General features: G+C 36.3%; 1 long non-coding RNA gene and 1 other non-coding gene across 18 annotated transcripts; one reads left to right on the forward strand and one right to left on the reverse strand.

The window, feature by feature from the left end:
• The first annotated feature begins 6,528 nt into the window (after positions 1-6,528).
• Positions 6,529-6,634, forward strand: LOC132612471 (small nucleolar RNA R71). Its single transcript, XR_009571829.1, has one exon. It is a non-coding gene; the product is annotated as a small nucleolar RNA R71 (small nucleolar RNA).
• Positions 6,635-7,857: 1,223 nt separating this feature from the next.
• On the reverse strand, positions 7,858-26,246 carry LOC132611009 (uncharacterized). Of its 17 annotated transcripts, none has more exons than XR_009571419.1 (8): positions 26,069-26,245; positions 16,225-18,187; positions 15,673-16,123; positions 12,780-13,063; positions 12,335-12,696; positions 11,568-12,152; positions 9,291-9,436; positions 7,858-8,569 (listed from the first exon to the last, which is right to left on the reverse strand). It is a non-coding gene; the product is annotated as an uncharacterized LOC132611009 (long non-coding RNA). The 17 variants fall into 17 exon arrangements; XR_009571416.1 differs by lacking the exon at positions 7,858-8,569 and having other exon boundaries at positions 9,123-9,436; positions 12,780-12,909; positions 12,985-13,063; XR_009571415.1 differs by lacking the exon at positions 7,858-8,569 and having other exon boundaries at positions 9,123-9,436; positions 12,335-12,425; positions 12,567-12,696.
• Between the last annotated feature and the right edge of the window lie 628 nt (positions 26,247-26,874).

A 26,874-nucleotide genomic window follows, 5' to 3' on the forward strand; every position in this document is an offset into this window, starting at 1 on the left:
GCTTTTTCAATTATACAACTTATTGGTTAAAGTTCAGGACTCCAATTAGCTCATGTATTGTAACACGGTCGACGGACCGTCGACAGTGTTACGGGCCGTATCTTCAACCGTAACTCATTTTATTCATTTATAACAACGGGACCTTAACACGTTCGACAGACCGTCAAACGTGTTACGGTCCGTAACATCTTACCGTAACGTGACCCAAATTTCCAATTTTTTTTGTCGAAATCATAGGTGTTACGGTATGATGTTACAGTCCGTTAAACATGTTACGGTCCGTAACACCTTACCGTAACGTCACCCAAACTTCCAGAAAGTTTTCATGGAAATTATAAGTGTTATGATGGGGTGTTACGGTCCGTAACACACGTTACGGCTCGGAACACTGAACGTCGGGCAACATTGCGCAGATTCTCAGCGTAGCCAAAGTTTTATGTTTAAGCACGAGGCCAAGATTTTCAACTTTGTGTTCCTTGGGGTATGGTATAAAACACTAGTTGATCCCCTTACATACCTCGGGTTACTCAGACTTCACCCGGTTTTATCAAAGTTTTCTTTGAAACCTTTTATCGAACAGTTGGCGGGCAAACCAATTTAGTAGTTTCACAAATGAAACTTTCAATCGGGATGCCCTCCGACTCAGTGGGAGACAATGTCCTTGTGCCCACGAGTCTCTCAAACATCAATCATACCAAACCCAACCCCTACCTTTGTCAAATCTCGCGCAATTATTCAATGGGGATTTAAAATCATTCAAAATCATAAGTACATTGCATGGTATACGAATTTAATCATGGAAGATCATACCAATCCTATCGATAGATGAAAGACTAGAGAGAGTCAACACATTGTCATACCTGATTGTGGACGAAAATTGGATGAAAAACTTGAGACTAAACCAAAACAGCGATGGACTTCACGAGAACAAATTAAGAGCGGTAGATAGGGTAATACTGGAGGGATGGTTAGGGAGAGAGGAAGAGAGGATGAGAGGGGTTATGAGGGAGAGGGAGAGTTAAAAAAAGGGAAAGGGTGTCGTTTGAATTGGAATATAACTGTCGGGTGATGTATTTAAACGTTCTCGACCGTTACGCTTCGAGTTACGGACTGTAACCCAAGGTACGGGTCGTAACTCGTGTTACGGTTTACCCAAACGACCCCGTTTTCATGCTTCATTAATGACATGGCAATACAGCCGACGAACCGTAATCGTGTTACGGTCCGTAATACCTGGCGTAACGGGTGCAAATTTTCCAGTGGTTGCCCAGATTTCTGACAGTGTTACGCTCATGCGTTACGGTCCGTAACGTGAATCGACGGTCCGTAACTTAGATCGTAACACGTGTCCCTCATCCTTCAGTGATTTCGGCATTTTTTTAATCTTCTTACGCTCCATTATACGAACTGTAACATGAGTTACGGGGCGTAACGTGGAGCGTCCTTTCATTGCAAACTTTAGCACTTACTTTCTTTTGGGCTCTTCTGTCATCAGAATCCTAACACATCAGCAAACACCAAAAACATAAAAGAAAACAAAGGAAATACGATATTTAAAGTACTCATAAAGCAGTAAATGTGGGTTGCCTCCCACACAACGCTTGGTTTAACATCATGGCTCGACGTGATATCTCAATTGCCAGTTCAGGAACCGTATTTCAAACGATACCGATCAACCACTTTACCATCATCAATGCACCAATGATAGTGTTTCACTCTTTGTGCATTCACTTTAAAAGTCCGAGAGTCATCCTCGGTTTTCACCTCAATGACACTTCCATTTGGGGAAATACTTACAATTTGAAACGGACCGGACTATCGAGACTTTAGCTTGCCCGGAAAGAACTTTAGGCGCGAATTGTACAACAGGACCAAGTCCTTTGGCTGAAAATCCCTTTTGAGGATCTCCGAGTCATGATAGTATTTCATCTTTTCCTTGTACAACGTTGCACTTTCATAGGCGTTGTACCTAAATTGATCCATCTCGTTGATTTGAAACAACCTCAGCTTGGTTGCTTCATGCCAATCCATGTTCAGCTTTTTCAATGCCCAAAGGGCCTTATACTCCAGCTCAATAGGCAAATGACATGCCTTCCCAAATACCAACTTATACGGTGAAGTCCCAATAGGAGTTTTGAATGCTGTACGATATGCCAATAGAGCATCATCCAACTTTTTGGACCAGTCAGTGCGATTCACATTGATCGTCTTTGCCAAGATGCTCTTTATCTCTCTGTTGGAGACTTCAACCTGACCACTCGTCTGAAGATGATATGGAGCGGCAACCCTGTGATGCACCCCATATTTTTCAAGAAGATCAGTGAATGGTTTGTTGCAGAAATGAGAACCATCATCACTAATAATGGCTCTAGGAGTGCCAAATCTAGTAAAGATGTTCTTCTTTAGAAAGGCAATGACTCTCCTCCCATCATTGTTAGGAAAGGCCACCGCCTCCACCCACTTGGAGACATAATCCACCGCAACAAGAATATATTTAAGGCCATATGAGCTCACAAAGGGCCCCATAAAATCAATGCCCCACACATCAAAGAGCTCCACCTCAAGCACAAAATTCATCGGTGTTTCATGCTTCCGACCTATTGTGCCTTGGCGCTGGCATTTATCACAAGAACGTGCCAACATATTCGCATCATGATAGATGGCTGGCCAATAGTAGCCACACTGTACCACCTTGGCTGCAGTTCTTTTTCCACTGTGATGCCCACTAACCGGAGAATCATGACAAGCCTTCAAAATATCCATCACCTCGGATTTAGCCACACATCTTCTGATCATATTGTCTGCACAAGTCCTAAACAAGTAAGGCTCATCCCAATAATACTGTCGGCAATCTCTCAAGAACTTCTTCTTTTGATATGCCTTCAAATCTTCAGGAACAATGCCAGTTACCAAATAATTGGCAATGTCGGCATACCATGGTGCCACATCACTGGAGACTGCCAAGACTCTTTCATCCAGAAAAGTTTCATCAATATCCAGCACATCAATCGGTCTCCCTGCTGTTTCAAGTCTAGAGAGATGGTCAGCCACTTGATTTTCTGACCCTTTTCGGTCTTTGACTTCAAAGTTAAATTCTTGTAGCAACAACACCCATCTTATCAACCGTGGCATAGTATCCTTTTTAGCTATTAAGTACTGCAGGGTAGCATGGTCAGTGTGAAACACTACCTTGGCACCCAATAAATAAGCCCAGAACTTTTCAAAGGCATAAACAATAGCAAGTAGCTCCTGCTCTGTTACTGTATAGTTCATTTGAGCTCCATTTAGTGTTTTGCTTGCATAATAAATTGGGTGCAAGATTTTGTTGAGTCGTTGACCAAGCACAGCGCCAATCGCAAGACCGCTGGCATCAAACATCAATTCAAAAGGTAAAGACCAATCTGAGGACACAACAATAGGGGCTGAGGTCAATTTTAACTTCAACTCGTCAAACACCTTGATGCACTTCTTATCAAAATTGAATTTGGACTCCTTTTCCAAAAGTTTGCACATTGGATTTGCAATTTTGGGGAAGTCTTTGATAAATCTTCTATAGAATCCGGCGTGCCCCAAGAAACACCGAACCCTTTTTACTGAGATGGGTGGAGGGAGTTTTAAAATCACCTCGATTTTGGCTTGGTCAACTTCAATCCCCCTTTCGGAAATCTTATGGCCAAGGACAATTCCCTCCTTTACCATAAAATGACACTCTTCCCAGTTGAGAACGAGGTTTGTCTTCTCACACCTTTGTAGCACCGATCAAGATGGTCTAAACATTCATCGAATAAATCTCCCACCACAGAGAAATCATCCATGAAGACTTCAAGAAAGTTTTTAACCATGTCAGAGAATATGGACATCATGCATCGCTGGAAAATAGCTGGGGCATTGCAAAGACCAAATGGCATTCGGCTGAAAGCGAATGTCCCATTGGGACAAGTGAAAGTAGTCTTTTCTTGGTTTTCCAATGCAATGTTGATTTGGTTGTAACCTGAGTACCCATCCAAGAAACAATAATAATACCTTCCAGCTAGACGATCAAGCATTTGATCAATAAAAGGCATAAGGAAATGATCCTTGCAAGATGCAGTGTTCATCTTTATGTAGTCCATACAAACCCTCCAACCGGTGAAAGTTCTTGTAGGAATCAACTCATTTTTAGAATTAGGGACAACAGTGATGGCCCCCTTCTTTGGCACACATTGGACTGGACTCGCCCATGGACTATTGCCAATCGGGTAAACCACCCCAACATCTAGCCACTTAATAATCTCTTTCTTTACCACCTCTTGCATCAGTGGATTCAATCTTCTCTGATGCTCAATACTTGGTGAACTTTCCTCTTCCAACTGAATTCGATGCTCACAAATTTCGGAAGGAATCCCCCGGATGTCTGCAATAGTCCAACCCAAAGCTCTCAAATGTTTCCTCAAAACTGCGATGAGTCTTTGAGTTTTGCCCAACTTCGGCGGCTCAATAATTGAAGGTTTTGCTGGAGGAGTTGTTCGCTTCTCTAGATCAAGAGACAATTTCTTGGGCTCATAAGAGTAAGACCCTAGACCGGTGAGTGAGTTCACCGTCTCAATATATCCCTCCATTTCTTATGCATCAAAATTGACCAAGATGGCCGATAATACTTCACCCAATCATTCTTCTTCCATATTGAATTCTACCACTTCATCCACCACATCAAAAGAATTAATGACTGAAATACTTTGATAAAGACTAGGCAATTTCATACCCTTGCTGGCGTGAAAAGCACCTCCTCATCGTTAACCCGGAACTTGATTTCATTCTTTTCTGAATCCATAAGAGCCCTCCCTGTAGTAAGGAAAGGTCTCCCCAGAATAATAGGAATTTCTTGATCAACAACACAGTCAAGAATCACGAAATATGTCGGTAGTAAGAATTCCTCAATTTGAACAATAACATCATCAACTACCCCAACTGGCCTTTTGATCGATCTGTCAGCCATCTGCAACCTCATGGTAGTAGGCCTTGGCATCCCTAATCCTGATCTTTTGAAAATCTGAAGGGGCATAAGATTTATGCTGGCCCCGTTATCACACAAAGCCTTGGCAAAATCCTACTGCCCTATGGTGCATGGTATGGTCAATGCTCTAGGATCTTCCCTTTTTTGCACTGTGATTGGAAATAATAGCACTGACGTGATGAGTGATACCCACAGTGTCGTGTTTCAATGGCTTCTTCTTCTTTGTTAAGAGATCCTTCAAATACTTAGCAAACCCAGACATTTCTTGGACAGCGTCCATGAAAGGAATGTTCATCGTCAATTGCTTAAGTTGATCATAAAATCGCAAACACTTGTCATCTTCTGTTTTTCTCACTAGCCTTTGAGGAAGAGGCGGCGAAGATTTAAACAATTGAGTCAAAGGGCGTAGAGCGCCAGAAAGTTTTGCCTTCCCCTTTTCATGTTTTTCTCCTTGTGCCTTAAGATTTTCAAGATTTTGTTCCTCTTCAGCTATAATAGGGACTTCCTCCTCTGTTTCTTCCTCCACAATAACATCAGACACATCAGGCTGTGCCTCTTCTTCAACAATTGGCTCAAGATCAATCACCTTTTTATCAGCACCTTGAAGTAATTTTCCCCTTCGGTTGCTAATAGCAACTACATGCTCTACAGATTTCACCCCACTACCTTTCGAATTTGGAACTATATCACTTGGTAGTTGTCCACGCTGAGAAGTATGCACTTCTCTGGAAAGGTCTCTGAATTGCGATTCAAGCTTCTGAATGGCAGCTGAATGAGATAGCTGAACCTGAGACATTCCCTTTATTGTACTTTCAGCTCTGTCCTAGTTCATTAGCATTTTCTGCATCATACTTTTCAGCTCCGCAGAATCATTAGCAGCATTGCTAGCAGAGTTGCTAGCTGAATTGTCTCTCCACTATTAGGATTTTGATGCTTGCTCCCTCGGTGGAATATAAGGGTTAGAGCTCTTGTTGCCATAATTGTTGTTATTGTAATTCCCCTGATTTGGATTTCCCTGATCATTTCTGCTATAATTGTTCCCTTGCAATTGGTGTTGAGGATTTTGCCACGGGTGATGGCCCGGACCTTGATAATTTTTTCCTTTGATAACCCCCTTGGGAGTTGTTGACATAATTAGCATCTTCATAATGTTGTTGTCCATCTTGGTACGTCCCCTCAGGGACTTGATACATACCCTGTGGATGAGGTGGTAGCTCCTCAATAGCATTTACCCCCAGTGGATCCTTTTCTGCCAACTTCTTTGATAATAGATCCACCGTGATTTGCAATTGAGCAAAGGCATGATCCCTCTCGTGGTTTCCTTTTGCAACAACGGCTAGTGACGGACTACCATAAGAAAGACTCTCATTATCAGTTGAATGCCAAGCTTGATTATGGGTGGTGAGTTTATCAAGCAAACGGGTGATGTTGACAAATGACTTGTCCATGAAGCATCCTCCCGCGGCAGTATTGACAGCAATCTGATTCATTGTATCTAAGCCCTTGTAGAATTTCTCGGTGAGAATAGCATTCGAAACCCGTGAGTTAGAGATTGAGCTAGATAGTACTTGAACCGCTCCCATGCCGAATATAATTGTTCCCCCGGGAACTGTTTGAACTCAAAGATCTTATCTCGAAGTTCAGCCTTTTTGCTCGGTGGAAACCATTTCTTCATAAATGTATTGGCTAGCTCGCTCCAGGTGTGAATAGAATTGCTGGGAAGCTTTTCATACCATTCCTTTGCTTGGCCAGCCAAGGAATATTTGAAGACCCGTAACCGAAGTGCATCAGCAAAAACAACACCTTGAGATTATTGAGCACATACGTGCAGGAAGTTCTTCAAATGTCGGAGTGGACAGTCCTCCGAAGAATTTCGGAAATAACCTTCAAGTTTCAGCAGCTGATAGATAGAACTATCAATTTTAAAAGTAGCATTTCCAGTCCTAGAAGGGACCACAACAGAAGCGTAATCAGCTTCATTGATGAATTCCAGAAATATATTCTCATCTTCCTCCTCTTCTTGTGCAGGTGGGTTCACTTGGAGTCCACCTTGGTTTCCTTGATTTCGATTATGTCTTCCTGCCATGTTCACCTGGTTCACCAAAACAGCAAACAAGGTGTGATGGAATAGAAAAAGTTTTAAAGAAAAATACACAATAATCAGTAATTTCAAAACCGTATTCCCCGGCAATGGTGCCAAAATTTGCTACGCTCAAATTACACCTATGAGTGGCGTAAAACGGTCGTTGTCAAATATAATAACCCAAACAAGGTTGGGGTCGAATCCCACAGGGAATATGGAGAGAAAAGGGTACTAATTGTATGCGATACTAGTCTTTAAAGACTTTAATCCTATTCCGAATAGTTTGAAATATTGGTTGTGTAATATGTAAACGAACACTTTGACTTGAATTATAATTAATGCGAGAGAGAGATTAAGGTTGTGTTCCCAACTTTGATTAGATATTATGTTTCAGGTTTCAATGTGATATACTTCTAATGGTTGTTCTAAGAGTATGCACTCGATCTCTTAAGGACTTCCTAATGTTTCCCAACAGTTAGGTCGTATTTCCTCTTTATGATTTTTCCAAATGCGAAAGAGTTGAAATCGAAGAGCGACCAATAATGCCAATTAGACTTGTTCTTATTCCTAAGTTAGTCTATTAAACGAGGGTTAACGCCCCGAGTCATTGTTATTCAATCTTACCAATGCTAACTCTCTTTCCCAAGAAAAGTTAGTATAATGGCTTAGGCTTATGCTTGCAATCATTACCCAACGCTAAAACACAAAGATTGAATAAATACCACCAACCATTATGCATATATCAATAGTAGAAACCCATTCACATAATAACCATCATAGAGTCCACAACCTTAGAACTAAAATTAGCTACTCATCATTTTGTTTAGCAAAGAAAGCTTAAAAGTTAACATAATGTACTTACAATACTAATACAATATGGAATGAGGGTGAAATTGATGCTTTAAATACTCCAACAACTTCACAAATATCCAAGGCTTAAAGTTAATGCTCCCAAACGATCTGAATCAATATTAAAAACCTAACTTTAAGTATTTATAGGGCCAAAAATCGCGCTAAAGTTCTGGACAAAAACACCCTTCGCGGCATCGTTACGGATTGTAACACAGTTTACGGTTCGTCCTTCGGTTCCGTCCTTTGTCAGCTTGATATTAGGTCAACCGTTACGACTTCTTTCGACGGACCGTAACACAGGTTACAGTCTGTATCTTCCAGCCGATCATGGCTTCAGTCTTCAGTGGCCAATGTGTTACGCCATGACGTTACGCCCCGTAACCTGCGTTACGGGCCGTCCTTCTGGGCGTAACATATGTCAATACTTAGGCTTCTTACTGGAAATTTCCTTCATATTACGGTACATGTTACGGCCCGTAACATGAGTTACGGACCGTCCTTTTGAGCGGCACGTATCTGGATCTTCCTCTCAGGGTACGAACCACGTTACGGTCCGTAACTCGAGTTACGGACCGTCCTTTTGCTCCAAGTTGTCCTTTTTTCAGCATTTCTTATCATTTCCATTCCTTAGCCAACCAAACCTACAAAACACCAAAATAACATAAGAAACGATGTAAAAACACTTAAAAACAAGCAACACTTCTAGTAAAAAAGACATAAAATGTGCCGAAATTCACGGCACATCACAAGCCAGTTGGTTCGCTTAGTCACATGCAGTCAGGCATCAGGTGCCGTGTTACGTCCAGGCCCAGGTTCGGAGCGTGACAACAGGTCCCTCAATCGCAACTACCTTAAGTCTTCAAATGCCTTTTGGTATTGTTTTGTCCAAACCCACGTCTCGTTGTTCTTTAGTAACTCGGTCAATGATACTAACAACTACGATCAAGAAAAACATGTACTTAGTAAAGTTTATTATGTTATTTATGTTTCTCTTATTCCCTTACTCTCTTTCTCTCTCTTTATATATACTAGATGGGCAAGGCCCGTGCTGAGCATGGGCCCAACTCTTAGGCATCAATTTTACGTATAGTAATGCTCTTTACAATTTGCAGTACAGACATTGGTGCTTCTTTACAATTTGCAGTACAGACATTGGTGCTACTGATTGCTGTTAATGTAGCAGTTGATGGTCAGTAGATAATTTAATATATATATCGACTCGTTAGGTAGCAAAGTAGCGATAGTTAATTTGGGAAAAAACAAAAATAGTAGCAACAACCTTCACACTTATGCAATAGATATTATCAGGAAGCCATGATTTGTTATATATGAAAATCAGATACCATAAGAAAAGATAAGTACATTGTTTAGCATAACTATATTCAAATAACATCTTCAAGTACATCTTCATTTATCATTTCATATGAGCAGGAGCTACAATCCCCTAATTTTAGTAGTCAACCTTTGCTATTGCAAAAATCACATAGCAGGGAGGTATTTTGAAGTACCTGAAAAAAAAAGGTAAAACATCAATCATCGACTAAGGAAGTTGAAATTGAAAGGAATGCATAAATAGAGATCTCAGCCTATGTGAACCTACAAAAATAACCTCTGGTTCTGATAATGAGAAGGATTATAAATATAAGTAGAGTACATTCACAATTCAAGCAATAAGATAGAAAAGTAAGAATTTCAATGCCTCCTGAACTTCTTGCTTGAAGTCACCACCTATCCTTTTAGGATTCAACCTACAGAGTAGGATCAGGATACGAAAAAAAAGTAGACAGTGATGCTTAATTATCTAAACTTTCAAACCAACATCCAAATAATGAAGATGCGAGGACATATAATTCATATTCAAAATTAACAAAGTAATTGGTTATTTCTTATTGTTTCAAATTCTTGTTTGAAGATTAAACTTTTTTCAATGGTGTCAGTTAGAAAATTTCTTGTGAAATTCTGGAAAACCTTTAGCTATGATGGTATTTTCTGTCTACACTTTACTGATGCAGGACAGAAGGTTATGTTCCATCTAAGAAAATGAAATTGTTTCTTTCAGCATAGTAGACAGTTGACTTTCAATAAAAATACACTTTCTTCGCACCTAGGCAAAATTTTAACAAGTAGACCCTCATATAGTTTAATTTTAAATTTTCGGACAACTTCTAATGGGAAAAAATAGAGAAAGTAGTGAAAGTGTGTTAACCAAAATCCATTTATGTTGGGGTGAAAATGAAAAGGTCAATACATTGTGTAGTATTTTATTCAAAGCCAATACTCTTCACCTAATTTCACATAATGTTCCTCTCTAGCTTCTGCACACTTCCATTTAATCCTCAGTCAAATCAGAATTCCCCACACCCGAACTTCACTTAATTAAGCTTGTACTTTCATTCAAATATACAAGGACATTAAACACGATAATATTAGCTCTGCCCACTATAGCCAGCAGCTATATTCCCAATTGAAACAGGGTAAGTCATTGACTTAAAGCAACCTATACAACAACAACAAGCCCAATATAATCCCACCATGTGGGGTCTTGGGAGGGTAGAGTGTACACAGACCTAACCCCCACCTTGAAAGGTAGGGCGACTGTTTTCGAAAGACCCTCGGCTCAAGAGAGGAGACTTAAAGCAGCCTATATTCTTAGAAAATCTGAAGATACATGTGATTTGTTTTCAGAAAATAGTACACGTCTTTAACACAGGGCAGAACATGTGCCTATAGGGAAGATAGGTAAGTATGAAATTTTTTAATCATGTACAATACAAAGTGATGAACCATAAGAATATGTAAAAGTGTATTTTTCTCCTATGTTTGCATTAACCAAATATAGTGGACCTATTTCAAACAACAAGGCCTTGCTAAGGAAATCATTATATTCCCTTATGCTCCTAATCCACTTATTTTAATTAGCATTAGAGCATAAAGGAACAAAAGGCATTTAAGCAGCCATGTGTCCTGATATATTTAACATCTCAACTTTCCCGATATAGTTTTAACCATCTCTCAAATACAGTTACTCAGATATGAGAGCTTGCCCGAAAATAGAAAAAAGTACAATAGAATATATGAGAGCTACGACTCACAACCTTCATTTCAAGACAACATACCTGAACCCTATCATAAACATGAACGTGACAAAGAGAGCCTTATTGTAAAGAAATTTATTAGCCTAACTCTCTGTCTGAAACAACATTCTAAGCCTGCTCAACCATCAAACAGTTACGGTCGTGTACGTCAACCCATCCCTCATTTAGTCTTGTAAAATGATCTTGTTTAAGATGATGAAGATTTTAATAAAATTTTAAGGTACCCCCACCCAAATTAAAAATTGCACTGGAAATGATGAACGTAAGAAACCACCTCACAACAGGAAGATAAGTTACACATAATCATAGAAAAGGGGAAGGGTAGGATTTGTGAGAATCTATCTTTTGGATTTTTATGTCCTATCTCAAGAAAAGACCATAACAAAACATATATTTGTTAGCTTTAAATTAAAACATATTCTCAAGCATTCATCCATTCTACTCTCCAAGCTTGAATTTTTAACTTAATCCATATTTGCAGTTTGACGTTTGGCTTTTCTGGTTTCAGCATAAAAATTTAACAGAAGGCTACATATCTACTTACGTGTGAATGTGCAACATTGAGGCTGCCAAAAAAATCTGAATAACCTGCATATCATCTTTGTTACTTCATCCTCCTTGATTCCTAATGATCAGTCCTTCCCTATCGAGCAAAGTTGTACAAATTTGATTCCAAAAACATCTTTTTTCCAGTAAGCAAAAGTCACAAAAATAAGGACGACACTTCCAGATATTAAATGACATAAAGACAGTCAAAAGGAAAATATAATATATATTATATCTCAAGCATGTCAATTCAAAAGTCTGATCAAACTAAACTGTAAGTATTTGAATAGATTGACCTTTTACAGCTTTTTTGCCGGTGTGGGTGGTTGACCTTTCAGCCTTGTGCTTGAAGAGTCAGATGCAATAACTGCTTCCTTCATGTCTACCTTACTTGCGCTTATAGGCTTCATTTTTTGGTGTTCCAGTGATTAATGCTAGATGGAAATATTGGTTCCCTTTCTACGTAGGACAGAATTGATAACTGTGTGTCGTTCGAGCTTCTCCAGGATGACTTACTTAATTGAATTCGGAACAGTCTGTCCGACAACATCTTATGAACATGGTCAATGGGCAGGAGTTGATTCTGCAAGCGGGAAGAGTCATATCTTAGATTTAACAAAATATCTAATAAGCATGAATCTGATGTGAACGCTTATATAGATAGTGATTTGCATGCTAAAACGATTTAGATATGGCTGATTTTTGCAGAAATAGCAAATCAAAAACATATATGAAGTATACTACTACATATAAATAAGGGGCAACCTTGACCAAAGTTGTTTCAAATATATGTTATGCTGTCATGGAGAGGATCTTCTCAGGTATATCTCCAGAAATTACTGTCGTAATCGACCCACTGCCATCAATAAGATCAATTTAGATGGTACACCTGGAACCATATTGAGTTTAATATTTGTACACATATGCTATATTTTGTGGAAATTTATATGTATGGTGAAAACGTAATACTAAGGCACTAATGTTGTTTGTCGATTACACTTTGTGCATTCAAATTCTCTTTTTTCTTTCGTGCGCTTTTTTTGTTTGTATCCTGAACATTCAAGCACGCAAAATTTCTGCAGCTCATTTGAAATAAACATTTCTGCCTCAACATAGAAAACTCCTATCTGTCAAGGAAGATAAAACGCACATGTATATTACTCTGTTTCATGAATAAACCTATTCACATCTAGATAAGTGAAACACTTACCAAAGTTTGTGTTGAAATTTCTGCAATGGGGCTAATTTGCTGCTGAATAGAAGTTACTACAAGAGACGTTGATGACGCAAAGAAATTGGCTGATGCATAACTTGAAAGCATGTGTTTGTTTGTTTTTGCTCTATTGTCACACCAAATAAAGTATTCAATATGCTGTTCAAGGGCAAGTTAAAAAGTAAGGCTGAAAAGTTAGTACCAGTTGATGAGCTCCAACGCCTGTGGGTAAGCAGGATATATGTATTTTGTTGAGTTGAATCTAGTTTGTAGCGATAAATCTGTATGGCACAATATATGTGTAATGTGGTTTTAAATAAAAATATGTGTGTAAAATATTTTAATATGTGCATAACCTGATAAGAAGATATTCCTATACTCTTTCCAAGGATTATAGGGAACTCTTCATCCTTTCCCATTTTAGCTTGGAGCTCAGTTCCATCAATTTCTCTGAACTCCTCCCATAAAATGAGTAGAAACTGTTTTTTCTTGAGAGTGCGGGGAATATAATACTAATTTTTTGAGCATCTATCGTAAGGATATGCATATACTTCCAAAGGAAAATAAAGGCATTGTAACATCCCGTAAATCCGAGTTAGGTGTGAATGTATAAAAACCAGTATTAAGTTGATATTTTAGCTATATTAATCCATTCGGGATGAATTTGGTTGATAAGCAATCGTTTTGAAGTCAACTCAAATAGTGAAGTTCGTAAAAGTTCTCAAACTCGTCTAAATTTCAATATTTCTAACTTCTAAGCCAGTTTCGTGAAAATAGGTTAGGAATTTGAGAAAACTTAAAACATAAAAGTTGTAGCCCTTTGAAATAGCTTCCCAACGGTATATTGTGGATCCCGAACAGAGCTCTGTGCTAGAAGTTATGCCCATTTTATCGAACGTTGTTGACTGAGTATAAGAGTGACATGAGAGCTCGCCCCAAAGCGAGGCAAGGGCTCGCCTTGGATCGTGCTCAGCGAGGTAGGGGTCCAAAAGTGGAAAAAATTCATGAAAATCGTCTAAGTGTAAAATGGACAACGGAGCTCGCCGAGTTCACCCCAAAGTGAGGCAGGGGCAAGCCATAGACCGCGCTCGGCGAGCCAGGGGGTCCAAAATGCCCCATGGTATAAATTGAACACTTAACTCGAAATGTCAGTTATTGGACATTACAACTTCATTCTGAAGCCATAAGCAGTTGTTTTCCTCCTCTCCTCATCCTCCCACGTCACGATAAGATCACTCTAACGATTCCTAAATAATTCCAACAATTATTCATGATTAGTAACATGATTCTTCGACCAAAACATAGGATTTCCAAGGTAAATCCTTCCCAAGTGATTCAAAGCTAGGGTTTTGGGTGTTCTTCGCTAAGAAGGTGAATTGTTAAGATACGTAAAACATAATTAAGGCATGTCTCTTTTAAAAATCATTTTTGACTATGAAGGTGATTTGTTTGTCTCTTTTTGAAAACCTTATTCTGGAATGTATGTCTCTTTTCCCAAAAGTTCTTTATTGAATAAAAAATTGAACTTTCCATACTTTTGAAACTCTATTTCCTGCTTTGATTGTGGTTAATGTGCGTGAGGGGACAAGCCCACATTAAACTTAGTTTGTATCATGCTCTACGTATGTATATAAGTTTATAAATGTTTTTCCTCTATAAGAGATGATCAATAATGATGGCTAAGGGTTGGTAATGATGTTTTCATGTTGGATTGTGACATTGAAATCTTGGTTAAAAAAGTGTAAATGTTTTCAAGACATTCTTTGAAATGATTTATCTTTACGATATGGCATAATGAACCTTAATGACCATTGATGATGTGACTACCTTGAAACGAATAAAGAATTGGCTTCTATGCTATGAAAGTGGTTGTTGTGTTGGCCTAGCTACTTGGGAGGAAGGGTAGTCACTATGGATCCTAGTGTGGTAATGCCTAGCCATTCGGGAAGAAGAGTGGTCACTGCCGGGTTCGCCACCTGGGGTGCGGTTTATGCCTAGCTATTCGGGAAGAAGGATAGCCATCGAAAATTACATATTCCGGTATGGTGCGCTGTGTTTAGGGAACCTCTAAGGTCATCCCTTTGATGTAATTGATTCTTGGGCCTGTATTGGCAAGTGTGATATCTTTATCCTTTTATGGAACTGTTGTTGATAATCATGATCAATTTAAAAAGCATATTGGAAAGTTGTAACTTGACAAAAGGCTTTATAATCAGTTTTGATAATTTTTATTGAGATACACAAGCTGAATAACTGATTTCACGTTGTCTCATTCTATCCTCAGAATTGATTTCTTTAAGTATTATTGTACTTTATTTTTATATTACTTGTTATCCCCGAGGCACTCACTAAGTACAAAGTACTCAGGCATACGTTGTTTTTGATGGTATGTTAGGTAACGGAAAAGAGCAGGTTCTTGATACTCAAAATGCTTAGGAAGGACTTGTTGTTGCTGCTGACTTGGTGAGCCCACATGTGCATTCGTGGGACACCCTTTATCATATTTATTTACTATTCTAGTTTTTTCGGGTTGCGTCCCGATGTGTCAGACAATTACTCTCTTATCTTAGAAGCTCCATAGTACACATTTTTGTGGGTAGTAGTTGAGTTTTGTTTAACTCTTGGGTATTTGTCACATTTTGATTAAGTTTTATAATATTAAAGACTTCCACTGATTTAATTCATATATCATGATTTGATTGTATTTATTTTATAAACTGTTGGAGGTGAATATTGAACCTGGTGGGTTCAAGTGTTGTTATTGCATCTATTAGGTTCTTCCGATGTTGTTCATGACGTTAGATGCCGGTCACGTCTAGGAGGGGGGGGGGGGGGGGAGGGGGGTTTGGGGCATGACAGACATATAATCTGAAATGAATGTTGTACTTACTGATTGTCAACTACAATAATCTCTCGACACCTGCTTTGATTGTGACCTGCATATTTTGGAGGGCCACAACGTAGGACGACTCCTAGTATGTCTGCTAGTAAGATATAAGGGAATATAATGAGTGCGTACATGTATAAGCATATATAATTAAGCATGCTAGTAATTGATAGGAGTGGTATAACAATTTCTACAGAAGAATGAGAAGTCATATAAGCAATGAGGTCAAAAGTTGTGATATCCAGCTTAGTTGATGATAGAAGTGGTTTCTCATGCTCGTCAGTTGGCTTGATATGTTCAACTATAGTTTCTTTGTCGAGTATCCAATAAAACTTGTGTATTGGTTTGCCGTATAAAGTGAGCGAAACTCGAACTCTTGCGGTGGAAATCAGATGTCTTCGAGATTTAAAGCTTCTCTGCATAATGCCCAATATCATCACCATACACAACGGCCCTAATTTGTTGCTCATGTAGAGTTCAGTATGTGTCTCAGATGCACGTAAATTATACTTCCATATAAAGCAAATTAAATGATAATGCTATAGATAAAATTACCTCTTCATCCCCAAAATCTGATTTTCTTCTCAGGACTTTTTCGCTCACGGCTCATGTCCACGATTTGGACTTTGGAAGTCCAATTTGGCGTGTCAGTTGTTATTCAATCGATGTTAATCTTGGTGCCATGTGTCTGTCAAATGTATAACTTTACAATAGTACTATCAGGAAAAGTTATACAAATAATTAATATCGCATGTCTATACCAAAGAGAGTTCTTATTTTTCAGTGTGATAAAGTAAGAAGTCCTGGGTAGGAAAAAAAGGAAACTTTCAGAAATATTGGAGGTATCTTACATCTATATATACTACTACTCTGGTAGAATAACATAAAGCATCTTTAGCTATCCAACTTCGGCTTAAAAAAGATTCTAACATCACTCCAGAACCTTATTCTGAATATGTACTTATCTTTTCATCTACCATTTTTTTTTGTATCCATCATTTCATCTAAAACATATTTATGAACTAATTATCCATTTCCATCAAGTAAATTAGTCCTAAGAGTTTATGTGATCTAGCAAGAATCTCTGGCAGCTTCCACCAGTGATTAGTTATTACTATCTTCTTTCCTCATCTTCTTATATTAATTTTTATGCAAACCAACTGAACTAGGATCACTAAAAATGCACAATTTTGTATAATCCATCTCAATTCTCAAGTAGGTTGGTTGACATAAAACAGTAGCTAGCCTTATATACTTGTAGTGAAAAGGAGGAAAAAGACCATATTGTTATGAAATATAGAATGGATGTCCACTACACAAATATAATGCCTCTTCCATTATCTTCCACCATATTAATGGTTCTTCCATTATCTCATATATTGAATGCATATGTAGCACTATAAATAGACGCATAAGTTTTTATATGTAATGTACTTGGAACACATTTTGGAAGAATAATAAAATTTCTCCTCTTTGTCACTCTATGTTTATAGTTTTCATCCTTTAATATTATTACTCTTTTAGCTTCATTTTATAACACGTTATCAGCACGAGACTCTGCCATCTCGAGCAAATACTTTAAAAGACTCTGCCACCTTGAGCATGTCCTTTAAACAGATGCTAAGATGTTATCATTAATGTCCTTTAATGTTGATGATATGGTGGCTTTATAAGATTGTTTGGAACTATTCCAGCAAAGCTAGAGCCATGATCTTCCTAAGGTAAGTAGTACCAATTTGTTATATTTATATAAAATTCTACCGTTTATATAATGTCTTAAATAGATGCATCTATGAGACGGTCACATGTATGTTTATTGTCAACTGGCAGTTTGACATTTACGAAGTTGCTTGCTCAAAATGATTGAGTTGGAAGCACAATTTTCAGAATATGTAATCAAGACAATCATCTTGATAATGCTGGTTTATATCTAAGTTGGTTTGGCATTAGATGACTCCATAATACAGCTAAACCATTGCTTATGAGAACAAAGTTTCAGATGTTGGTCTGAGATATGATATATTGCATACAACAACACTTGTATGCTTCAGATCAATAAATTTTGATAAATTCTCCCCTCAAATTTGGTTCAGGGTCAGGAACTAGATATTTCCATCTTTTTGCATTTGATGTGCGGTACATGATTAATGGATATACCATGATGCACACAGATGGATTTTCCCAAAGAAAATGGAGACATATGTCACTAAAATAAGGGGGAGAGAATAAGCAGCTAAGAAATATGTTGTGAATTATCATCAGTATGATCCTCAGATAATTCAAGTCAAATGCTGGAAGCATTTGTTGACCCAACTATTTCATATTTTATCTGCAAAATGCTCCTAATGTCCCTGAAGGACAGAGTCTACAACATGCATGGAGCATGGTAGACCAATCGGTTCCAAATATAATAATCCTTGAAAAAAGGGAGGATCAAATGATCATAATAAGGAAACAAAGTGCTCTTGAAGAGCCTACGACATAACACTTCATTAAACCTTATGCGAGGTTCAGGTACCTGAAAATAATGAATGATGAGATCTCAGTAAGTTATGTCGAATTGCGAACCGATACAACATGATATCTTGTCGACAATATTTTGATACAATATAACGCGCAATATTGTATAAGGTTGTGAGGATTTGATTTCTACGTCTCTGAAAGCATGTTGATGTAGAAATAATTACCAAGTAAAATGATGCATCTTGGTAAACGTAATGTTTATTGGGCCAGCAGTCCAAACATCAGAAAATGTCACATTATTTATAATGATGGAAGTTGTCACAGCCTATATGGCTTACTTGACAAAATTTATATGAAAATCCCTGAAGGATTTAAAATGCCTGAAGTAATTAGCTCAAAGTCTCGAGAGATGTATTCAATCAGATTAAAAAGATCGTTGTATGGTCTAAAACAATCAGGGCGCATGTGGTACAATCGCCTCAGTGAGTACTTGGTAAATGAAGGTTACATAAATGATGCCATTTGTCCATGTGTTTTTATTAAGAAAACAAAATCAGAGTTTGTTATAATTGTTGTTTATGTTGATGACATAAACCTAATTGGAACTCCAGAAGAGCTCTAAAAGGCGATTGAATATTTAAAGAAAGAATTTGAGATGAAAGATCTAGGAAAAACAAAACTGTCTTGGTTTGCAGATTGAACATTTGACAGATAGGATCTTTATCCATCAATCTGCTTATACCGAAAAGGTTTTAAAACGATTTTACATGGACAATGCGCATCCTTTAAGTACTCCAATGGTTGTTCGCTCATTTGAAGTGAGTAAAGATCCGTTCCGACCTCAAGAAGATATGAAGAGCTTCTTGGTCCTGAAGTACCATATCTTAGTGCAATTGGTGCACTTATGTATCTTGCTAACGCTACAAGACCTGACATAGCGTTCTCTGTTAATTTGCTAGCAAGATATAGCTCTTCTTCTACACGAAGACATTGGAACGGAGTTAAGCATATATTGCGATATCTGAAGGGAACTAGCGATATGGGTCTGTTTTATACTAACAAAGGCTATCTGTTTACATGCGGAGGTACTGCTATATCATGGCGATCTACAAAGCAGTCCATTGTTGCTACTTCTTCGAATCATGCTGAGATACTAGCTATTCATGAAGCAAGTAGAGAATGTGTGTGGTTGAGATCAGTGATACATTTCATCAGAGAAAGTTGTGGCTTGAAGTGTGATACAAAATTACCCACAGTATTATATGAAGATAATGCTGCATGCATAGCTCAATTAAAAGGAGGGTTTATAAAAGGAGATAGAACGAAGCACATCTCACCAAAGTTATTTTTCACACATGATCTCCAGAAGAAAGGTAATATTTATGTGCAACAAATTCGTTCAAGTGACAATCCTGCAGATTTGTTCACCAAATCTTTGCCAACTTCAACTCTTGAGAAGATGATATTCAAGATTGGAATGCGAAGGCTCCGACATCTGAATATTGGTCTTCGTCAGGGGGAGTGAAATACGCGTTGTACTCTTTTTTCCTTAACCAAGTTTTGTCCCATTGGGTTTTCTTGGTAAGGTTTTTAATGAGGCAGCTCTCAAAGCGTATTACTAGATATGTGTACTCTTTTTCCTTCATTGAGGCTTTTTCCCACAGGGTTTTTCCTAATAAGGTTTTTAACGATACACATCATCTATGTACATCCAAGGGGGAGTGTTATGAAATATAGAATGGATGTCCACTACACAAATATAATGCCTCTTCCATTATCTTCCAGCATATTAATGGTTCTTCCATTATCTCATATATTGAATGCATATGTAGCACTATAAATAGAGGCATAAGTTTTCATATGTAATGTACTTGGAACACATTTTGGAAGAATAATAAAATCTCTCCTCTTTCACTCTATGTTTATAGTTTTCATCCTTTAATATTATTACTCTTTTAGCTTCATTTTATAACACATATATTATTTTAGCAAATTATACTTGGACAGAATGTGAAGCATACATCATTATAAGTCGTTATAGCTTTTGTTATGAGTCATCATTACGATTCTAGACTTGGTTTGGTTTGGTATAGGAATATATTAATTTCAAATTGCTTGTTATGTAGCCACTAGACGGCCTATGCCCGTGCTGCGCACGGGCCCAACACTTTAGATTATAGTGCATTTATGTGTATGTAGTTGTTTTTTAATAGTGTTCAAAACATGATTAATATAACATTGTAGTTTGTGCTCCGTATCTAAAATTTTATTATATTAATGTTTGCTATGAACACAAAATCGACAAATTTATTAATATATTTTAAAAGAGAAGACTTGTTTAAAAGGAAACTATTTTCTTCTCTTTGAGATAAAACAATAGCAATATTTAAGCACCAGTTGATACTTTTAATTTTAATTTGATTAATTTAAAGGTATAAAATACTTATTATTTTTTATCAAATTTTTATTTGGACAATTCTAATTCAAATTATTAAATTAATTTTACATGTTTAAAACAAAACAAAGTAGAAATTGATTTTTTATTTAAACGAAGAAATACTATTTTTTAATTTTTAGTAAATATTCTCGGTTTAGCTCATTTTACTTGTCATGTCGTCTTTTGCATGGTTTTTTAGGAAAACGTCGATTAGAATTATAATTTGACTAATTTACCTTATTCATTATTTGATCTGCATTTGATATATTTTTTTTACGACATTAATTTCTTTTCACATTTATTAGAGTAAGAATAAAAATAAAAAAGTAATTAAATTCTATCTTATTTTAAATTATAAATATTTTAAGTATATTTATTTTAGTAAACATAACAAATAAATGACATGGCGGAATAGCAAATACAACAGTTTAATATCTAGATTAGATCTCAGGCTAATATAAAAAAAGAAAGAACATTGTATGGTTTGACTACTTAACCTTTTGAAGAAAAGCAATTTCATGGATTGACACGCACGTGGTAATGAATTCATCATTATTGACTTAATGAGATACATTGGAAATTACATGAATATTGTTTGATTTTTTAATAGGGGGTGCACTTTTTTTTTTTGGACATTATTAATTTGCACTATTTTTATGCATATATATATATACTATGTTCAAAACACGATTACTATAACATTGTAGTTTGTGCTCCGTATCTAAAACTTTATTATATTAGTGTTTGCTACGAATATAAAGTCTGCACTTTTTTTTAACATTATATTTTTTTTAATACGGGGTTCACTTTTTTTTTTTTTTTTGATATTGCTTGATTTTGATAATATAGGGTCCACTTTTTTTTTTTCCCCATGAGTTTGGAGATGGTGAGTTCTATTTTTTTTCTTGCTTTTATTTTTTATTGCTCGGTGTTATTTAGTATGAGCCCCACCCCGTCTGCACTTTTTTTTTTGACATTGTTTGTTTTTTTAATATGGGATTCACTTTTTTTTTATATTGCTTGATTTTGTTAATATGAGATACTATGTTCAAAACACAATTAATATAACATTGTAGTTTGTGCTCCGTATCTAAAATTTTATTATATTAGTGTTTGCTACGAATACAAAGTCTGTACTCTTTTTTTTTTTGACATTGTTTGTTTTTTTAATATGGGATTCACTTTTTTTTTATATTGCTTGATTTTGTTAATATGGAGTCCACCTTTTTTGTTCCCGTGAGTTTGGAGATGGTGGGTTCCACTTTATTTACTTCTTTTTAAAATAAAATAAAATATTGGTTGGTGTTTTTTTATTTTTTAATATTGGTTGGTGTTTAATATGGGGACCACACTTTTTTTTTAAATGCTTAATTGGTTGGTGTTTTTTTGAATTTTTTAATATTGGTTGGTGTTTAATATGGGGACCACACTTTTTTTTAAAGTATTTTAAGTATGTTGCTGTACAATAATTTCATTTGCTCCCACTAATGGGTTGATACGCATGTGGCAATAAATCCATCATTATTGATTTAATTGTTTGATTTTCTAAGCACTTTTGTATTTTAAGTATGTTGCTGTACAATAATTCCATTTGCTCCCTCTAATGGGTTGATATGCATGTGTCAATGAATCCATCAGGCTATATGGGCCCACAATATTTTTTTCAAAAATTGGAAAACGGATATATATATAAGTATTTTAAGTATGTTGCTGTATAATAATTTCATTTGCTCCCACTAATGGGTTGATACGCATGTGGCAATAAATCCATCATTATTGATTTAATTGTTTGATTTTCTAAGCATTTTTGTATTTTAAGTATGTTACTGTACAATAATTTCATTTGCTCCCTCTAATGGGTTGATACGCATGTGTCAATGAATCCATCATTATTGATTTAATTGTTTGATTTTCTAAGCACTTTTTTTTAACATTGTTCATTTTTTTAATATGGGATTAACTTTTTTTTTTTTTAATATTGTTTGATTTTGTTAATATGGGATCCACTTTTTTTTATTATTGGTTGGTGTTTAATATGGGGCCCACAATTTTTTTTTAAATATTAATAGTTGTTTAAAATATGTGGGCCACAATTTTTCTTTTTAAATATTAGTAGTTGTTTAAAATATGTGGGCCCATAATTTTTTTTGGGCCCACAAACGGATGACGAAAAAGTGGCGGGTGGACGACGAAAAAGTGCCCACTCACTCTTCTAAATTTCTAAATATTAGTAGTTGTTTAAAATATGTGGGCCACAATTTTTCTTTTTAAATATTGGTAAACTTACATAAATAGCTACCTTTTAGTAGCTTGTAACAAGAAATAGCTATAAAATTGTTATTTACTAAGCATAGCTGATTTTTCAGTTAAAACGCGTGTATTTCATTTTTTTGAAATATAGTGAAATACGGGGAAATACACGAAAATATAAAATCCGGCAGAGTTCGTATTTTTGAAATACACTGAAATACAAAATCTGGCAGAGTAAAAATAGGCTGTATTTATGGAACGATTTCTCTTCTTTCATTTTAAATGGTAAGTCAAATTAAATCAACCATGTATCACGCATAACTGTTGAAGTTCCATAACAACCCACGTTTCTCTCTCCAAATTACTCCATTCCAAACTTTTAGAAATACTTCCAAATACAGAAAAATATACACTGAAATACAATAAAATATGGCTGATTGTTTAAGAAATATAAAATTGTAGTTTGCGTATATACAATGGAATATAATGAAATATATCAGAAACTGTTTCATAAATTAGAAATACGTTGAAATACAACGAAATATACTGAAACAGTACACTGAAATATACTGAAACGTTTTATCAAACACTTGGTGAGCATGAAGCTCCACAACTCTCATCGGTGGAGTATGCGTTGGATTCATGCCGGAGGGGCGGTAGAATTGCGCTGTTATCAATGAGAGAAGAGATTCAACATTGTGAAACAACACAGAAAGTACTGATTTTAATGGGCTTCCGACCTAGCTTTGAGTTTTCGGGGTGGCGGTCATGGTGGTATTTTCCCGAAGATGAAGACGATGGTGTGGTTCCAGACCTGGAGGTTTCTGGTACTTCTTTCTTTTTCTTTGTCTTTGTTTGTAATTTTTCCTAATTTCTTTGATTCAAGCTGATTGATGGGTCTTTTATCGCCAGAAATTCATCGGTAAAGGGATTGGTCTGAGCCGGCAAGTTCATGCAACAAATTATTCAAATTCTAAAATTCAAGTTTAGATTTTTCTTGCTCCAATCCCACTGGAAATGGCTCCAATCCCTCTTTCCGGTGGTCGACTTTTTTGGCTCAGGCACCTAGAACTGCCATTGGCCACCACAAGAGCAGAAGACGAAAATTTGGGAATGGATCGGACCGGGTTATCAATGAGAGGCTAATGTAACGCAACGTCGTCGTTTCTTATCATCTTCTCATCGTCCCAACCAAAAAGTTGCAAACTTTCAACCCATTTTCTCAAAATTGGAGCAGAGAGTCTTACAACAAAAAATGGTTGTTCAACCTCTCTCCACTTCAAAAGGCATCAACCATCTTAATTACGGAATACCCACTTCATCTCTCTCCATAAAAAAACACATTCGAACCAAAGCATTTGCCACCACAAGAGCAGGTGGTCGACTTTTTTGGCTCAGGCACCTGGAACTACCATTGGCCACCACAAGAGCAGGTGAAAGATGAAATTTTGGGAATGGATCGGACCGGGTTATCAACATTGTGAAACAACACAGACCTAACTTCCGTTCCCGTTAGAAAACAAAATTGCGTAAGAGACCTTCATTTGGGTATTGATTAATGATAAAATTGAGAGAAAAAAACATGGAGGGTCGAATAAAATCTTTCTCTCATAGGGATTTGTGTAAAGAGAAAAGATCTGAGGCAGGAGAGGAAATGGAGAGAGAGAAAGAGAACGGTGAGGGAGAAATAGATTTGAGAGGTGAGAGAAAACCAATTTAAAAGAGAAATTTGTGAAATACAGGACACTAGTTATGATGTGTAATTTAAGAAAATATTTTAGTTATGAACAATAAATAAAATAAAAGGTAGTTACTATTCATAAATAGGTCTTAGAAGTAGCTATGATAAGTAAATTTTCCTTAAATATTAGTAGTTGTTTAAACTATGTGAGCCCACAATTTTTTTTGGGCCCACAAACGGATGACGAAAAAATGGTGGGTGGACAACGAAAAAGTGCCCACTCACTCTTCTAAATAGTTAGAAAAATACAGGGTTGGTCGGTTGTGTTTACAGTAGCAATTACTAATGAAATATGGACTGGGGAAAAAAAAGGTACTTACTAATGAAAAGCTAATACAGTAACACTTATGTTTGATGCTTACAAAGACTTATTTTATGTTATTCTTGAGTATCCTTTGCCTCAGCATCAATATCTGTAGATCAATCTAGAGAAGTTTAACTTTAAGCTGTTTTGTATCTTCACACTAATGTATCCATTCGATTATCCAATCACATAACTTTGAAAATCATACAGACATTGAGTTAAGAATCTAACTAAACACTATATTAATGTCTAAGGTTTTCCTTTTTGTAACTGGAAGACACCTAAGGAAAGTTCACCCAATTTTCATTATTAGCAGATCAGTGAAACAAACAAATAAGAAGTGGAGAAGGATTCACCAAAAATAAGCAAATAGAACCCGGGGGAAAAGGCAAGCAAAATAAGAAGGGGAAAAACCAATTTTCAAACATCCATGAGTAAACCTAGCCAAATTAGGAACATGCAAGTACAAAATTCTACAATAAACTACTAAACCACCAGGAAACCTATCATATACCCATCAAAAGTAGTGGAATAATATACCCAATAAGGAAAACAGGTTTTTTTTTTTTTTTTTTTATCATAATCAGTTAAATTAGTCACAAAAAAGAAGAAGTTGGAGTATAAGCTAATGACATCAAACTAACAGATTGAATTTAAAAGGAGTGTCATTTAATAAAAGCAAGGAAAGTTTTAATATCAACATATTCAGAAAAAATCTTGAACAAAGGAAAAAAATCCAATTTCTTAAACTGGTGTTGCCCTTTCTTTTTCTTCATAAACTGAAAAATTGGAAGAAACCTAAGATTGCTATGAACCCCAACTTACTGAAAATCAGCATAATAGCCAAATTAGGAACATGCAAGTACAAAGTTATACAATAAACTACCAAACCACCAAAAAACCTATCATATACTCATAAAAAATAGTGGAATAAAATACCCAACAAAAAAAAGAGGATTTTTTATCATCGCAATTAGTAGAAACATCGGAGAAATTCAAAGAGCGTACAGAGAAACTTACCAGAAAAGCACTTATAGAATGAGATGGAAGCAATAAGACTTGAGTGCTTGTTAATTTTGTTTGAACAGAGATAGTAAGAAAACATAGGGCAAAAACAAAACAGGTTTAACAAAGGTAAAATAAAACTTGAAAAGACTGAAGACCACGGAAAGAAATTTGGGCAAAAATTAAAAAGAAACCATACCTGGCGTCACCGATGAGGATAAGAAGACGAGAGAGTTGCTTGCATGTGTTATTTTTTTTTTTTCTGGTTAGAGATGAAAAAGAAATGCGGATCGTTCCAGAGTTTCATTCTAATCACTGATATACAATTGCTGAGAAGAAAGTGGAAGCTTCTAACTGAGTCTAAAGAAGCCACACGTGTAAGGAAATTGAATGGAATGAAAGGGTTAAATATAAAATTGTCCTTGATAAATATTTGTAATTTCTTTTATACCCCTGTTCGTCCCTGTTGGTCTCCTAAACTCCCATTTTTATATAGTAAAATAATAATAAAAGTAAAAGTAAATATGATTTTTGGTCTCATCTCCCTTAGTTAACAGATGAGTTCGGCGGCTATTGTTGTTGTTCAGGGACATCTCAATCAACCTTTTTGAAGTTCTCATGCTTATGTTTGTGTCTACAAACACCAGCAAGATATTAAATATATTTATCATATTGAACATGTTAGTTTTTAAGAAAGGCACCTATAATGCTAATTAAAAATGTGGACCCTCAAATGACTTGTATGTAATGGTACAAGAATGATAGGTAGAGGATTTAATTATATTGATTTTATTTTATAAAATTATTTATTACATGAATTAATATACACGTACAATTCACATGTCAAAAAACTAGTATTTTGGAAAATAACGAAGATATAAAATAGTCGGACAAATAGACCCTATGTGGACTGATTGTCTTGGAGAAATGTAATGATGACATGATCAAAGAGTAGACTTTTTCTGAAGTTGTTGATAAGATTCAAATAACAAAGCAGAGAGGACA

Source organism: Lycium barbarum, chromosome 9, assembly GCF_019175385.1.
Source record: "Lycium barbarum isolate Lr01 chromosome 9, ASM1917538v2, whole genome shotgun sequence".
Lineage (NCBI taxonomy): Eukaryota > Viridiplantae > Streptophyta > Magnoliopsida > Solanales > Solanaceae > Lycium > Lycium barbarum.